The following is an 18692-nucleotide window of genomic DNA, read 5'->3' on the forward strand; positions in this document are numbered from 1 at the left end:
CCCTCCCCCTTTTCTGATGAAGGGTCTAGGCCCGAAACGTCAGCCTCTCTGCTCCTATGATGCTGCTTGGCCTGCTGTGTTCATCCAGCCCTGCACCATATTACAAAATGTCCTCTTTTTCCAAACATGCACACAGATGTACAAACAAATAAAACCTGGGTTAGCTTGCTGAGTGTTAACAATAGGGGATTAGCATAGAGTGATTGTCTGCTGTGAAGGCCAGAAAAGAAAATGCATGACTTGGCTCTGAACTGTTTGCTCATTGTGAATGATATATTTGATGGGAAGTGAGTGTCAAAACACCACATCTATGGCTGACTGATCCCAGCTGCTGACAGGATGATTGATAGAAAAATACAGATGAAATCAATTCTTATTTGACCAAGGAAAAGACAATTCAATGTGAACTGTAGTTGGGGTTAATAGAGTTCACTGTTTTCCTTATAACAATGAAACAAAAAAAATGTCATCAGATGTCATTAGTTCAAATGTACTACAGCAACTGTTTAAAAAAATGGGTACTATGATGGAGGTGAGCTGTGGCAATGGCAACTTCTTGCTCCTGGCATGGTGTCCTACTCCCCATGTTGAACTGTTGCTGATTCCCCACCCCACCTACTGCCCAGCTTGAGGGATAATGGTAGAGTAAGCCAGGCAATGTCATGGCTGATGATGGTTCATGGTGCCTTACTGATAGTATTGCATAAAGGTGCTCCAGGTCTGATCCCTGTGGCACACCACTTGTTACTTCCTGTCAACCAGAAAAGTATTGACCTGCTAGATCCATTCTCAGTTGACCCCATTTAACATGGTGATGTTGCCACACAACATGATGGATGGGATCCTGACCATGAAGATTTGACTCTGCTTTGACTGTACAATGGTCGTTCCAATCAAGGTTGTCATAGACTGATGCATTTGTGACACGTAGAATGGTGATGACAAGGTCATGTAGATTTTTTTCTCGTGTTAGTTCCCCCCATCACCTGCCACAGGCGCAGCCTGCAATTAAAAATGGAAAGAACTGCGGATGCTGTAAATCAGGAACAAAAACAGAAGTTGCTGGAAAAGCTCAGCAGCTCTGGCAGCATTTGTGAAGAAAAACCAGAGTTAACATTTTGGGTCTGGTGACCTTTCCTCAGAACTGATGGTAGTTAGGAAAAGGTCAGTTTATATGCAGAAGATAGAGTGGGGGATGGGGTTAAGGAGTAAACAAGAGGTGGGGACAGAGGCCAGAGACAGACAAGAACAGTTGGACAGACAAAGGAGTCAATAACAATCTGGCTGGGAGGGTGATTAGCTGTTAATGGAGACTGTTAGTGGCTAACAATAGGTGGTGTGTAATGGCAGGCTATGTGATAACAAAGCCTGGTGTGTGGGGTAGGTGATTAAGACATAGGGTAGTTCAGGGCGTGAAATTATTGAACTTGATATGGAGTCCAGAGGGCTGCAGGGTCCCCAAGCAGATAGTGAGGTGTTGTCCTTTCAGCTTGTGCTAAGCTTCACTGGAACACTGCAGCAAGCCTGAGACAAAGATGCTGGCCAGGGAACAGGGTGGTGTGTTAAAGTGGCAGGCAACTGGAAGCTCATGGTTGTTTTTTTACAGGAAGAATGTAGGTGTTCTGTGAAACGGTCACCCAGTCTACACCTCATTTCCCCAGTGCAGATGAGACCACTGTGAATGCAGTCGACTAGATTGTGGGAAGTGCAGGTAAAGTGCTGCTTCACGTGGAAGGTATGTTTGGACATTTAGATACTTGGGGAGGGATGAGGTAAATGGGCAGGTGGTAAGTTTAGCAATTGCAGGGAAAGGGGCTGTGAGGCTGTGGTGGGGGTGTTGGGAATTAAGGAAGAGTGGATGAGGGTGTCCCGGAGGGAACGGTCCCTGCAGAAGCCAGACAAGGGAGGGAAGGGGAATGTGTCTGGTGGTGGCATTTTGCTGGAGGTGGCGGAAATGGCAGCTGATGATCTTCTGAATGTGGATGCTGGTGGGATGGTAGGTAAGGACAAGGGGAACCCTATCGCTGTTGGGGGAGGGAAGAGAGGAGTGAGGGCGGAAGTACAGGAGATGGGTCAGACCCGGTTGAGGGCCCTACTATTCTCTTCCTCAGGATATGGTCAACTCCATTGTGCCAGTCCATTCTTGATGATTCTGCGAGCACAGCTAGCTAACAGGAGACAGAATGTAGGCGTAAATAGGTCACTTCCTGATTGACAGAACGTAACAAGTGATTTGCCAGAGGGATCAGTGCTGAAGATGCCTTTGTACAATTTATGTAAATGATATATATTTATATTTTCTAATCAACCTGTTCAGAGTTGGTATTTCATACCTCTGGAGCAGATGGGATTTTGATGCGGGCCTCTTGGCTCAGAGCTAGGGACACTGTCACAGTGCCATCAGTCTTTGGAACTCTGTTTCTGAAAAGGAAGTGGAACCAGTGCCTTTGAGTATTTCCAAAGCACAGGTTGACAGATTATTGATAAGCAAAGGTGAAACAGTATCAAGGTAGGTGAGAATGTGGAGTAATTGGATAATCAGAAGGTTCAGTTGAATGGCAGACCTGTCTTGATGGGCTGAATGCCCTACTCCTTCTAATTTCTGTGTTCATATGTTTGTATATGACAGGCTATTGCATAACTAGCTCTCTAATTTTGGCACAAATCCCCAGGTATTAGTGAGAAAATTTTCACAAGGTTGACTGTGCTGTGTGTACCTTTGACATGTTTGAATTTGATGCCACCCAGATATATCCTTACTATAGCTTTTTTTTGAAGCCAGCTACAACTGAGGGGCTTGTTAGGCCATTTCTGAGAACAGTTAAGAGTTGACCACTGTATTGTGGGTCTATAGTCATCTGTTGGCCAGTCTGTATAAGGGTGAGATATTTTCTTCCCAAAGAACATTAATGAACGCAATAGGTTTTCATGATAATCTAGCAGTTTTATAGTCACCATTAATAACACATTTTTTTATTCCAGATTTAGTTAACAGTGGAAATTAAACTCCTCATGATGGGATTTGAACTCACTTCTCTGGATTATTTATCCAGTTTATTTTATTAATTAGTATTATTTATTTAGTATTTATTAATTAGTATTGTGAATGATTTACTTCAAAAACAACTTGTATAGAACAAATGTTCAATTGTGCCAATTTGACTTGTATGCACAAAGTTTATGTTCAAACATTTGGATCCAACCCTAAGGCAGTATAAATGGGATCTTTGAAGTACCTAGAGATTCTCAGAACTGGCATGTGGCGTTCGGTTTACTTTGGAAACATCCTGCTTTACACAATATCCAACAGTTTTGCATTCCCATATTTACCTTCAGGCAAACTATAGCCTAGCACTTGGAATCAGGCAAAATGTATGGCACACTAGGTCAGAACAGAAATATGTACCTTTCCCACAAGAGATTCACTGGCGAGAGATATCAGTGGCTAAATTCTTAAACAGAATACAAAAATATTCAATGTAAATAACTTCAGATGCTAATATTATCTTAAATTTGTTACATGACCCACAGAAGTTACCCACTATGTACTTAAGATTTCCCTTTACATTTCCATATGTGCTCCTGCTTGCACAATTGAAACCAGTTCTGGCTTTTTTTTTGTTAGATTTTATTGTAATCTTTTGAATATTCTGTGAATGCTGAGAAAATCATTGAAGGAGTTGGCTAGAGGCTGGATGATCAATGTACGTCGGTAATATTTATAATTTTACTCATCTGCTGTTATATACAGTCAATAACTTCCAAGGTGAACATCACAATAACACAAACAATTCAGTCTGGAACTTTCAACGTAAGTGCAAGCAGATGGGACTAGTTTAGTTTGGGAACATGGAAGGAGAATGAAAAGCCAGCGTTGGTTGCCTATCCCTAATTATATTTGAACTGGGTGGCTTGCCAGACCATTACTGTGATTTTGCAGTCACATGTAGGTCAAACTGGATACGAAGAACAGAAGGATCTGTTTCCATGCTGTATAACTCTATGACTATATATGACCATGTACAAATTATGAGTTCAGTTCCCACCTTTGTAAGTACTTTTGCAGATCAGCTTCAGAAAGTCTATGTGCGAACCATTTATTAACAATATTATTGTTCTTTCAGCATATTACATATCAGAATGCAGCAAATTCAATATTCCAAGTTCATATAAACTAAGGAACTCTTGCAATGAACTATGTATATTTTTACAGTGGATAATTCAGAGATCAATCTGAGTGCTTATATTTACCCTAAACTCCAAGTTTTCCGACTGACAACCATTGGAACTTCAAGTTCCCAACTAATATATTGTACGTTTCTTTGTCCAAATGTGCTAACTTACGTAAAGCATTGAATGTATTTACAGATTGCCATCTATTGGATGTGACATTGCTTCATAGATCCATTGCTAAATAGCTTGGAGATAGATAACGCTGTGATGTGTTTTAATATGTACAAATATATTATGTACAATCAAAGAACTTTCTTATTATTTTGTGACCCCCTCATCATCTAACACACACATTGCCTGATGTGTCAACTCAGGTGTCTAAATAATTGCCTGAAGAATATGAGCTGTGTCACTTTCTCACTGCTTGAAGTAATGCTTAGCCCGTTATTAGTAAAACAAAATTCCCTGTTTATATTTACGCCACTCTCAGGAGAACAGGAGAAGACAGACAAGATCTGCAGCGTGTAAAGTCCATAACCCCTTAATTCACCAAACTAGCTGCAAGATTGTAAAGAAGTAACTGTGGACAACATGTAGAACTGAGAAATGGAGGAAAAGGGCTGTGACTGTGTTGTTCGTTTTGTTACCCAGATATTAAGTCTCCTTCCAGGACTCTACTGCTACTGAGTGCTTGAATTACTTTAATACTTCTATTACATTTCTGCCATCATAATAGATGTAAATGATAAATTTAGGTGATATTCACACAATGTGCCATTTTCTCCAGCCTCCCAATGTTATGCCTCTGTTGGGTTTAATTGCATTGCTTCCAACATTCACTCTAGTGACCTGTGCAATTTACACAGCCTTGAATATCAGGAATCTTAGTCTGCTCTTAAAATGTTGCTTGTGTTTAGAGGGCTAGGTGAGGTGATGTGACAGTGACTGCCCTTGGTGGACTGTAGCATGAAAGAGCTTTGGGGAAATTGAAGTAAATGGGAAATGGGTGGTGGCAGAAGATTCTCCATTAATTGGAGTCAACCTCGCATAAAGGAAGATGGTTGTGGTTGTTGAAGGCATCTCAGTCCCTGGTTCCCTTAGTGCATAGGGACTAGTGTCCTATGCCCAACCATCTTCTGTGACCTGCCATTTATCATCAAGTCAGAAGTGAGGCTGATTACACAATGTTCTATACAATTTGAAGCTCCTCAGGTACTGCATCAGTCTGTGTCCATGTGCAGCAAGAACGGTGGCCTGATAATATGAAATATAATATTGGCACAACACAAGAATCAGACATCAATCATCTCCAACAAAGGAGAATCTAACCATTTCCCTTTAACATTCAATGGCATTCCATTGCTGAATTGTCACAATCAACACCCTGGGAGTTACCATCAACCAGTAACTGAATTAGACCAGCCATTAGTCAGATCTTTAATCAGTAAGGGAATCAAGGGTTATGGGGAAAAGGCAGAAAAGTGGAGTTGAGGATTATCAGATCAGCCATTGTCTTGTTGAGTGGTGGAGCAAACTCAATGGGCTGAATGGCTTATTTTTGTTTCACTGTCTTATGATCTTTTAAGAATACTATGAGTACAAGAATAGGATGGAAGCTTGAAATTTTGTGGTGAGTAACTCACCTTCCAACTCCACAAAACCTCTTCAATATCTACATGGCACAAACTAAAAGTATGATGCTATACTCTGCACTTGCTTCAATGAGTACAACAACACTCAAGAAGATTGAAACCATCCAGGACAAAGCACCGCACTTGATCAGCATCCCATGTGCCATCTTAAACATTCAGCTCATCACTGAGACTATAAGTAGCAGTGTGTTATACAGAATATGCACTGGAGCAAATCACTGAGGCTTTTTTTGATAGCACTTTCCAAATAGATGATCTCTATCCCTAGAAGGACAAAGAGAGCAGACACATGGGATCATCACCACATGCAAGTTCTCCTCCAAGCCACACACCATCCTGACTTGGAACTAAATTGCCATTTCTTCACTGTTGCTAGATCAAAATCGCAGACCTATGTTATTTACAGCACTGTGGGTACAGCTACACTACATGAACTACAACAATTCAAGAAGGAAATTTACCATCACCTTTTCATTGGAAGTTAGACAAATGCTGGTTTTGCCACCAACACCCACATCCCATGAAAAAAATAAACAAATAATTTATCTGCTGCCATTAATTCTGATTTCGAACTGTTTTTGGCAGAACTGTACAATGCAATATTTCTATGATTACAACATAATGTTTCAGTTGTGCTTTGTGGAGGGCAGAGTATTTTAACACTGAATTTGTGCTGAGCTGCAGATTTAGAACATTTTTTCAAAGAGCATGAATTTAAAACTTAAAAAAAATACACATTTTAAAATATTCATAACTCTGGCATACAAGTAATTAATCGAGATTTGTTTTTATTTCCATCCTTCTTAGGCCCTTTAGATGAGTTACACTAGGTCATCATCCATACTAGCTGTTTTATGCAAATGAAGCCTGAGATCCAATTTGTGCTGGCTTTGGGCTGACCTTTTTGGATACAGGCCAGCCATTTTGCACGGCAAACCAGGGTATTCTTGTCATTGGAATCATGTCTTCTGATCTGGTTCCAATGAATTTAAAATTTAGTGGACTGACCCCACTCTTTTTTGTATAATTACAGCTAGCTGTAACTAAGCCTTTCAATAATCTAATAGCAATAATGCTTGGAGGTACTTAACATTTTTTTTCCCTAGAGTACTTGACTTTTCATAATCCTGACTAAACCGTGAATCATCACAGAATGACAGTGTACTTATTCAATGCAATTTGATTTCTCCAGAAGATTTAGTTTTTTTAGCGAGCTTCTATGATTTTTAGGCTAGTTTGTGACTTATTAGAAAGGTTTCCAGTGCTAATTTTTCAATTTCTAATGGTTCCACTTTCCCATTTTAAATTCTCATTTCATCAGTGCTTTCTCAATACTCGCAGTTATCCTAAAATTACGTTTTAAGAACCAAAGTAACATTTTACAGTTTAAAGGAAATGTGCCCCTACAAGAATGCTTCTGGCCAGCACTAGTTTTGGAAAGGAATCAACTGATTAGCTTGCTGTTAAAATTGGATAAAAGAAAGATTGGTATTTATTTTAACACCTTTCAAGACCTCCAGTCATCCCAGAATGCTTTACAGCCAATTAAGTACTTTTGAAGTGTTGTAATCACAGAAATGTGCAGCCAATTCATGAACAGCAAGCTTCCATAAAACATCAATGTGATAATGACAAGATTGTCTGTTTTAGTAATGTTTTGTTTACAGAATAAATATTGACGAGGAGTCCCCTGCTCTTCTTTGAAATAGTGCTGTGGTATCTTTTATGGTCTCTTGAGTGGACAGCTAGGGCTTATTGTCTTGCCTGAAAGAACAGTCTGGAATACTGCAACATCATGTGGTGTTGTAGGGACACATCTCATCTACAATTGACTTTATAGTTAGTAGGTAATTTCCTATATTCACTCTATTGATGGATAGCCTCATCTGCTGTCCCAGCTCCTGGGGAAACCACGGCGAAATTGTGATCTTTGAACCATTCATTTTGGTTACAATCTTACAGATTTCCTTCCATTCATCCCAAAAGACAGGGAACAGTGGGCAGTTTCTCCTCAACTTACACTTGAAGTCTGTCTTGCACTAACTCACATTCGCCAAAATCAGCTCAGAGAAACCCAGTGAGCATTTATTCTTGGTTGCCTTCACGAAGGCCAACTTAAAGACAACAAAGTGGCAAAACAATTGCCAGATTTGTAGTGATCTGCTAAAGAGAGATCAAATTCTAGTTTTACAGCTCCTCAGGGATGCTGATAGATGCAGGTGTCGGATCCAACGCATTTGGGTTTCCGTGCATTAATACAGCTTAGAAATCTGCCACAGCCAACAAGGTACATTCGTATTTTTTTTCTGCATATAGATCCAGGCTAAAATATTCTTCTTGCTACCATTACTGATGGCAGGTGAGGCTGGTAGCTCAGAATTCATTTTCTGAAATGGGCTAGCTGCCTCTGAAGTGTGGGGATCTCATCAAGCATTGAATTTGGGCCCGGGACCAGCATTAGGTCAGCTTTGAATTTCCCAGCATGGACTGTTCATGTAATGCCAATTCTGCATCTAACTAGGAGCCCAGAGCAATTTGCACTTTTAACCTTATCAACCATCTCCCTATCACCACCTCCTCATCTTCTTTCGAAAAATGTTACAACATATTAAAAACATACAAATTATCTACATTTTGTCATACATAAATATAGACAGATAATAACCATTTTACACCTTTCCACCAATTTTGACTTTACTGTTCTGTGCACAATGGCAATCCAACAGTATAAAAAATTCTTGTACTTCCATAGACTGCAGTAGGAATAATTATTCTACAGATCCTACATTTTCTGAAGAAGGATCTAGGCCCGAAACGTCAGCTTTCCTGCTCCTCTGATGCTGCTTGGCCTGCTGTGTTCATCCAGCTCTACACCTTGTTATCTCAGATTCTCCAGCATCTGCAGTTCCTACTATCTCATCCTACAGAACATTTGTTTTCATGATAAATATTGGTGACTTCTTCAAATTTTATTTTGTCATTGCTATCAGATATTTTCTCTGTGCCTCTCAACTGTAACATACTTTTAATTATGCATTTGGAACAGAGAACTCTTAAATTGACCACACCGATTTGTTTTTGGAAGTTTTCACTAGAATTGTAACAATTTAACTTGCAATCATTTGAAATCTCCGGGCTGAATGTGACTTTCCAAACATTTGGGTAAGTTGGGCAGACCGCCTCTGTTCAAATGAAGCCCTTCAGCATCCCTATAACTCACTTTGTTTGGTTAAATCAGTACATTTTATACAAGTTGTTAGTGCGCGCACAAGCAAGGTTCTTCAGCCCTTCTCATTACACATGCTATCTCCACAATTCCACAGCCTGATCCAATTCTGCAGGCTGGACTTTTCAGCTTAAGGTTTTCTGCCTGAATTGGTTTTTTTGTCTTTCTATATATTTATTTATCTATTATGGCCTTCGTATTATTTACCTGTTAGACTTAATGTCAGCAAGTTATTTAGCTTTGAGGGCAATAAAATCGAGTCAAACTGTCACATCAAGGTTTTTGCAAAAACATAGAAGCTTGTGATATGCGAGGTAATAAATTAGCATGGGTAGAAGATTGGCTGCCTAGCAGAAAACAGAGGGTGAAAACTTCCAAGTACTGAACAACATGAACGTTGGTGAAAAAGTTGCGAAATTGTGTGAGATGGGGAATGAAGAATTTCTCAATATCGAAAGCAGTAATTCCCATTTTCCAACCAAGTGCTGAATAGTGAGACAAGATTCTCGTTAGTGAGCAGTGAGAGGCCTATTTGTATGCATTAGCGTCTCATTATTAGTTAATCTTACCTCATTAATATCCAGTTTCCCATTTTCCCAGCTGACAGTTAAAAACTAGATTAATTCCCAACATGAAAGTCTGATCAGTTACCTGGCAATTCCAACTCGCTGCTTGTTTTCCAGACCTCCACCTTGAACAGCGGGCACCAACATCTCAGGGCACACATCACATGGGCATAACATCTATGATTGTGGTTATCGGAGGTCAGTTATCTCAGGTCCAGGACATCTCTGCAAGAGTTCCTCAGGGGTAGTGTCCTAGATCCAAACATGTTCAGCTCCTTCATCAATGACTTTCCTTCCATCATTAGGTCAAAAGTGGGTATATTTGCTGGTGACTGCACAATGTTCAGCACCATTCATGACTCCTGTGGAGCGATCCATGTCCAAATGCAGCAAGAACTGGACAATATCCAGGCTTATGCTGAAAAGTGGCAAGTAACATTTGCGCTTCACAAATACCAGGCAATGATCATCTCCAATAAGAACCGATCTAACCACAGCTGTCCCTTTATATTCAATGGCATTATCATCACTGAATCCCACTGTTACTCCTATTTAGTGTCGGAAATTGACTAGCAATATAAACACTGTGGCCACAAGATCAGGTCAAAGGCAAAGAATACTGCGATGAGTAGCTCACCTCCTGACTCCCCAAAGCCTGTCCACCATCTAAAAGGTACAAGTCAGGAGTGTGATGGAATACTCCCCATTTGCCTGGATGGATGCAGCCCCAACAACACTCAAGAGGCTTGACACCATCCAGAACAAAGCAATGCAATAGATTAGCACCACATCCACAAGCACCAAACCCCTCACCACTGACATTCAGTAACTGCAATATGTACAATATACAAGATGTATTGCAGAAATTCAGCAAAGAACCTTAAACAGCACCTTCCAAACCCAGGACTACTTCCATCTGGGAGGACAAGAGCAACAGATATATGGGAAGACCACCACCTCCAAGCCACTGACTATCCTGAGGAGGAAAGACAGCACTGTTCCTTCTGTGTTACTGAGTCAAAATCTTAGAAGCGCTTCCCTCATGTGCATTGTGGGTCCACCTACAGCAAGCACACTGCAGCGGTTCAAGACGATAGTTCACCTCAAACTTCTCAAGGGCAACTAGGGACAGGCATTAAATCTTGGCCCAGCCAATGACACCCATGTCCTATGAGGGAATAAAAAACACATTCTAGCCTCATGGTAAATCTCTGATCAATGTGCATGGTCACTCTGCACTTCCATGCTACACTTTTGAGTGCAGCTCTTTTCACTGGAATGCTGCTGCAAGGACATTTTGTGCATAGGGATAGGCATCTTATCTCATGGGCTTAGCCAGTGAAGCATCTGAGGATTTCTTGCTTTCTCTGTTGTCTGCGCACTCACTTTGCACCTGCTTGGATGTTAACAGTATCCATGCCTTGCCTTGCCAGAGTTTAAATGCTCCCAGTATTTCTGTCATGCCTTACTGTTTAGCACAGACACAAAGTCAGGCATCTGGAGTGAGCTCAAGATGCCCTGGCCCCAGCTGCCTTCCAGCAGGTGTATTTATCCAGCAGACAATGAGAGTAGTGGGCCTTGCCCTCCTTGGCAGTGCCAACCTGTGCATGGAAGCAGTCAGATGCTTGCATTCCAGAGACAGCACTCAGCAAACAGTGTTGTGGAGTCCTCCAGTCTGTGAGACAGTTTGCTCAGTGCCTCTAATAAACCTGCCCACAGCTGCTGCAGCTGTATCTGCTTGTGCATTTGAATGTAATTGTTAATTGCATATCTCATGGGTCGTCTCCTGCCTGGCAATGAGCAGGTGCCTGGTCTCCGGCAGACCCCAAGTGCCAACGACCTGGGGTTTTTCTTCCTCAATCAGCTGTAGAGGTGTGGCAGTTATATGCTCACCAGCAGGTGCTCCCATCTCTGATCCACCTAAAGTACCCACACTGAGGAGTCAGTATCTGAGTTGGTTAAGCGAAAATTTAACTCTGAATAAATTTTTTGTGCACATTTAGGTTCTTTGCTATTTCTGGTCAGTTGTTCCAGTGATGACAACATTTGAGAATTGGTTGGAGGAATTTGTCACAGATTCTAACAGTGTGAGTTGTTTGTTAACCCAGAGAGCATCAATGATTTTTTATCACGACAACCACGCTTCTTAATTCAGTTCCCACACAACGCTGGGCACAGTTTCTCCTTTCAGCTAGTTCTCCTGGTCATGTCATTAACATTCATGGCTGAAGTAAATCTTCAACAGAGATAACCAGGAAGAGATAGTTCAGAAATATTTAAAGCTAATTATAGTCCAGTTTGGTACTGTGAAATTTTTAAAGAGCCGTTATTTAAAGAGAGAAAAGAGAACCATTTTCATTTCCACCTGTACGTGACCAATGTTGCTAATTATGAAGTAATACAGGGCATTTTCTTTCCAATTAATAAATATTAAATTCCATTCTAACCTGTTGAAATTAATAACGAGCAGATTGAATAGCACAGCACTGTCAAAGGGCCAAATGGCCTACTCCTGTTCCAATATTGAGAGATGGAGGCAGTGTGATGAAGCCACTTGACTAGTCATCCCAAGGCCCAAGCTAATGCTGTCAGGAAATACAGTTCAAGGCCCATCACAGCAGCTGCTGAAATTTAAGTTCAATGAATTAATATATCTGGAGTTGAGAGGAAGTCTCAGTAATAGTAATTATGAAACTATTATTGATTGTTGCAGAAATCCATCTGGATCACTAACATTATTTAGGAAAGGAAATCTGCTACCTTTACGGAGTCTGACTCCAGGCCCACAACAATATGGATGACTCCTAAGTGCCCTTTGAGTGGCCAACCAAACTATTCAGATCAAGGGTAATTGTGGGTGGGCAAAAAATGCTGTTCTTGCCAATGATCTACACATCTTGTGAAAGAATGAAATAAAATTTGTTCTTATAATGACAAATTGCTTATTTTTCTATATTTCAAATGGTTAAACACTACAGGGATCTATTTTTACTACACTTAAACACTCCAGTTGTGTGTTGAAGCACAGTTGAAGACTCTTGGGATATTACAGCACTGAAACATTGTGATATTAAGGAACCTAAGTCAAATTGTATTTAGTGACAATTTGCGGAAATCTCTTCACTGGCTGGAGTCATACTTAGGAGAAAGGAAGATGACTGTGGTTGTTGGAAACCAGTCATCTCAGCCCCTGGGCTGCTGCCATTGCAGAATTTCCGAAGGGAAACGTTCCAGACAGATGACGTTGAGTTTGCTGACCATTGTATTGTGTTCAGTGCTATTCACAATTGGTAAGATAATGAGGCAGACCATGCTGCTCATGTAGCAAGACCCGGAGAATATTCAAGCTCGAGCTGAGAAGCAGCAAATAACAAAGCAATAAATCCACACTGGTCTAATTCTCCAAATGAATCATTGAGTTTACTCCTACTTATCTGCTGAATTGCTATGTTGCTTATTTAAAAATATCATAGAACCAAAACTAAAATGACAAAGGAGCAATTTATAAGCCTAACCAGACAGAAACTAACAGAAGTAAATAGTATGTAGATTATTCGGGCTGTGATAAATGCAGGAGAGCCATAATTTAAATTGTGATTCTGGCGGGAAGTAATTATTAAGACCGCAGGCACCAGGCCTCATTTAGGGAAACTTGAAGAAAAGGACAAGCTTTTTTTTTCAAATTTATTTGACATTACAATGAAGTGGAGCCTAAATGGTGTTGTTAATTGGGATATGAAAGGCAAGAGTCGTTGATTTGCCTATGAGAAAGTGGAAATCTTCAATTTTAAGCAGTTAAAATATGGGAGAACCCTGGTAAGCAGCACAGAGATACAGCATTACATTGTTCCAGTTTACATGCCTTTAAGACAAGGAAAATAAAACAGCATTGCTATATTAAAGAAATAAAAATCAACTTGAAAAAGTGATTAAAGCAGCATTGAGATACTGTGCAATTAAAACAATTTTTAAGGAGCAAGAATGGTCATAGTGGGAAGAAATTACAGGAGAAACAATGCTACCAGATTTAATATTAGAGATAGGCCAAATAGAACATAAGATTAGACATCTTGGCAAAAACAGTTCTTAAGATACAGAGGGCAGAATCTTATAGCTGCATAAACAATGTATATTATGATGAGAAATGTGGCAAAATCACACAAGAAGTCCAGAGAGCCCTATATCAAGTAAAAACCAAAAGAACTGCAGATGCTATAAATCAGAAACCAAAACAGAAATTGTTGGAAAAGCTCAGCAGGTCTGGCAGCATCTCTGGAGGGAAACCAGAGTTAATGTTTCGGATTGAGTGACAGAACAATACTGAAGAAGGTTCACTTGACCCAAAACGTTAAATCTGATATCTCTCAACAGATGCTGCCAGACCTGCTGACCTTTTCCAGCAATTTCTGTTTTTGAGCCCTATATCAACATTGGGGTTAGCTCACTGCATATTTTATCTAAGCTCTGGCCATAGAGGTGAGATTCTTGCTAAGTTGCTGTGTGTTGCTTATTGAGGGGGATTTTTGTTTGTTAACAAATTTATTAACTGGAGATCTTACCTGATTAATTTTTGGCTTTCTATCCTACCATCCATCGTGAGCAAACCAGACACTGAAAATTCTTAACATGGAAGTCAGAGTAGGTAATGTGTTCAAAGAGTTAGGAAGGATGAAAACTGAATATAGCATTACACTGAAGAAAGATGTGAAACCCTTATGCCTTTATACTAGGAAGATATCAAATACCTTCATGAAATAAGTGTAGGATCAATTTGCAGGTGTGACAAAAATAGGCTTTATTTCCATAACTAGGAAACTAACAGAGCTCTGTTTGCGTGTAATGTTCCAAAGGCAAAAGGCATTATTTGAACTTTTGTTGACTGTACATAATTCAACAAGGTGGTAGTGAGAGAAATTCATACCATGTCTGTGGCTGATAAGAGTCTAGTTATATTCAAAAACAGAGTTTTCACAAAATTCAAACCAAACACTTAACTTTGGCAAGTGCGATAGAATGAGCAATTTTGGAAGTTTTTTAAAAAATACATTACCATTTAAAATTGCCTGAGAGATTTTCTAATGAACAATGTCAAACATTTTCAATAGTTTTGCGAAATTAAACATAAAATGGCTTCCATACATTCATGGGAAACGAGTTGAAGAGTATGTTCAGAGGGTGCATGCAGTATTGAAGTGTCTACAAGTAAAGGATCTCATACTTAATGAGAATAGTGAATTCTCCAAAAAAATCATTCTCTTTTTAGGACACATTGTCAGCAGCAAAGGTGTAGTAACTGATTTTCAGAAGGTTAAAGCCATTAGATTTCCCTGCTCCCAAATCAGCCATGATCTTCAAAGATTCCTGTGTATGGTGAATTATTCGGTAACTTTTGCCTAACTTCACAACTATACACATCTCTTGGACAACTCCCCAAGAAGACACTAAGATGATGTTGGAATCCTCATCAAGAGAACACTTCACAAGATTAAGGCAATGTTGACATTTACAGATGCTTTTGCAGCCACTTTGCAGCTAGTTCGGGACTTGTGTAGCTCACAAGCTCACTGGGTTATCAACAAACTGATAGGAAAGCTGAATGTAGGGTCAGAATGGTAAAATTGCTCTTGAATAGGAATTCTTATTTCTATGAGCTATTTAATTATAGTTCTACTCCATTTCAATGTTGTCTGGCACCATCTGAATTACTGAAGACTCAGTTCCCTATCCTGTCTGTAAAACTGGCTCAACACTTACACCTTCATGATTATCAAGTGGTAAATGCTATAAAGCAATTCTATCTTACTCAACAGCTCACAGATTACAATAAATACTGCTGTGCAAGGAGTTTGGCAGAGCTAGGAACAGCGCAACAGATGTGGAGCAGAGATTTGACTAGAAAAGGTATGGTCACCCATTAAAATATGAACCAATGGAGATCATATATTATTTGTACTGCTGATGTGCCAATAGGAGCTGCAGGTACTTCCTCCTATTTCAGTTGAGCTGTCCTTGGATTATTGATGGGGAAAAATCAAATAGTTTTTGATTGACAACAGATGAGAATATCAGACCATCAGGAGGGAAGTAAAACATAATTACTTGTATTGGATAAACTATTATTCTTCCAGGACCTCAGAGAACATATTCAAGGAGAATAGTGAAACCTCCAGATCGCCTGAATTTGTAAAGTCAAAGATGTTGGAAACACACTTTGCCAAATTTGGCAGGTCACCACCATCTTCCACAAGACATTAGGGATGAACAATAAATATTGGCCCAGCTACTAACACTCTCATCCCATGAATAAATTAAAAAAAAACAAATTCATGATGGAGGAAGATTTGGTTGTGGTAAATATAATGTTTTAAAAAACAGTTTAACAATAATAGTTATTGGAAATAAAATCTTGAGAGGAGATGTATATGTGTCTGGAAGTGTTTGAAAGGGATGCTAACATGACTGAGTACAATATGTATTGGTAATGATAATGTCATGCGGAACTGAGAGAGAATAAAGTAGGATCTCGTAGGAGACAAACCTAAGGCCAGGTCCTCCCAGCAGTCTTTGTGGCACAATCTACACGTATAATTTGTAAATAGTTGCAGAGTTGCAATAAAATACATTTTGTTTACATGACAAGACTTTTCTCATTAGACCAGAAGGTGGTTACCCTCATGTCCACTAGACCATGCAAGGCCCTAAAAAACCTAAACACTTAGAAGATATGCATGGCAGCACACAAAACAAATTCTGCCATTACTTTGGTGAACTTTAATTGCTTACCTTGTCAGTTGATATTTTTGCAGTATGATAACAAAAAAAACTAAAGGGATAAAACAATTACTTCTTCAAACTAAATTGAAAACTACACTTTCTACGCATTTTTAAGTGTGTGGTTTACATCTTAGAAAAAATCTAGTTCAAATACATAGGAACAAACAGCCCAGTCCAAAGCCAAAAAGGTATTAATAACCTAATGGTTGATCCATTGATACGTGTTAGTGGTATGACCATGAGGTCTTATTCATTTTTTGAACATGGCTGTATTATTTTCTGTTGTCGCTCACAAAGAGAAACACTTTGCTAAATTTGCTTTTGGATATTTGGGTATCTTGGCTCATTAGCTGTCAAAATACCAGTTATTCATTCCCACAACTATTGTATCTGCTGTATTTAGGTACAATATGAACATTTAAAAAATATTTCTTGTTTGGTTTGTACATTTATAGGATATTAATAATTCTTTTTGTACCTTTCTAACCGTAAACCTGTTAATGTTTCATCTAAATTGGTCAGTTTACACTTCATTACTCACCAACTAGTAATGTCAAACCATTACGGAAATTATAGTTGGGCTATCCAATGTTTTCTGTGACGACAATTACCCTATTTTTAAAATTAATTATACAAACTGATCACCTTAAGTGTTCTAAGTTTGAATAACAGTGAAAATCAGGGTACAAATCAGTTAACTGAAGAACAGGCCTTTCTGAAATTAAAGGGTTTTAAAGAAACTTTGATGTCAATAGCTGTACAGAAACTCTTTTGCAATATTGCATCTTTTCAATGTTTCTCACAACAAAATTTTATCATATTATATTTGTGCTCAGTCTTCAGCATTACTGGATCTGAATTAATTTAAGAAAAGGGTTTAGAATTATGTAATATATGCCACCCTGTCTCCCCAACCACTTCAACACACTTGATGAAAAACCTGTCAGTCGTGGGAATTAGTGAGATCTGGCATCCCGATTACTTCGAATGTTAATTGAAGAGGTGACGGGCTGCACCACTGAGACACCAGGAATGCAGAGTTCTAAAGAAGGAATAGAACAAGTCGCTTTGTGAGATGACACAGTTCACCTGCGTCAGAGTTTGATTTCAGATATTGCTGCACAAGTGCTCACAGGTCTTATGGGAAAACAGCTTTAATGAGATATTGGAGTTGATACTGGAGGGCTTCATTCATTGTCTTTGCAAGTTCTTTCTGGCAAAACAGATGCAAGTTTAACTCTTCATTTTATTGACTTTTCTATCAGCTCTCTTTTTAGTTTCCTACCATTTTGTGCCTTGTCGCCATTATCATTATTCAAGACTTACACTTCCCTTGACAAGGCAATAAGGAGAAGGCTCAAGCACCACTGTGTTATTGTTTGTTAAGAAAAGGACTTCTGGTTATAGCAAGTACTCTTACCTTTCAGGTAGGGCAGTTGTTTTCCTGATAACATTCCAGATAGCAATTAGGGGAAAATGTTTAGTTTAGTGACTCTCCTATATGCACTGAAACAGTTACTGCTTTAGCCACAATATTCTTAACATTCCAGTGCACATCTTACTTTCCCATCAACAAGATACAATATCTGGCAAAATAAATGCAATTATTCGCAGTATTAGAAGGCCAAGTTTACAGATTAGGAATATAGATATCAGATCAAACTGAATTCTCTGGAGAATTTTTAGCATGACATATTTTGTTTATATGACAGCACGACAGAAAATATATACTAACAGGTAAAATTTTTCTAGTTGAGGAGAAAGAGAGGACTTCTAAATTTCTTTTTCCAAATCTCTAAACATGGGAAGGGAAGTTCAGAAATTTGAGAGAAAAAAAAATGAGAAAATTGATTCCTAAGTTATAGAACTTTGGGTGGAGTACAAATCAAAGATCAGTTTGATTGCAGTTAGGATATTATGTCAGTTTTATGTGCCTCAAGGTGACATCTTTACTGGGGAGAAGCTGCAGAAATTATTCTCTAAATTAATTGCAGAGATAAGGTCCAGACTTTCGTAGAATGGGGCTGAGTCGAGAGGCCTTTAAAAATGTCAGTTGGATCCAATTCTGGGATTCTGGCTCCAATTTCAGTTTCTGGAAACATTACTTTGGATCCTGTTATGGGAGTAAGAATTCAGAAAGATCAGACAACTTTGTCTGCAAGTGTGGTGATGATAGAATTTGCAGCTAGCATTCAATATATTTTCAAAAAATATGCTCAAATGTTCATGAATAAAAATAATGTGCAAGGGCATGCTGAAAAAGCAGGAGGTTGCCATTAGGTAATGACGCTCATTTGAAGA

The sequence above is a fragment of the Rhincodon typus genome, chromosome 30 (assembly GCF_021869965.1).
Source record: "Rhincodon typus isolate 14 chromosome 30, sRhiTyp1.1, whole genome shotgun sequence".
NCBI classification, from domain to species: Eukaryota; Metazoa; Chordata; class Chondrichthyes; order Orectolobiformes; family Rhincodontidae; genus Rhincodon; species Rhincodon typus.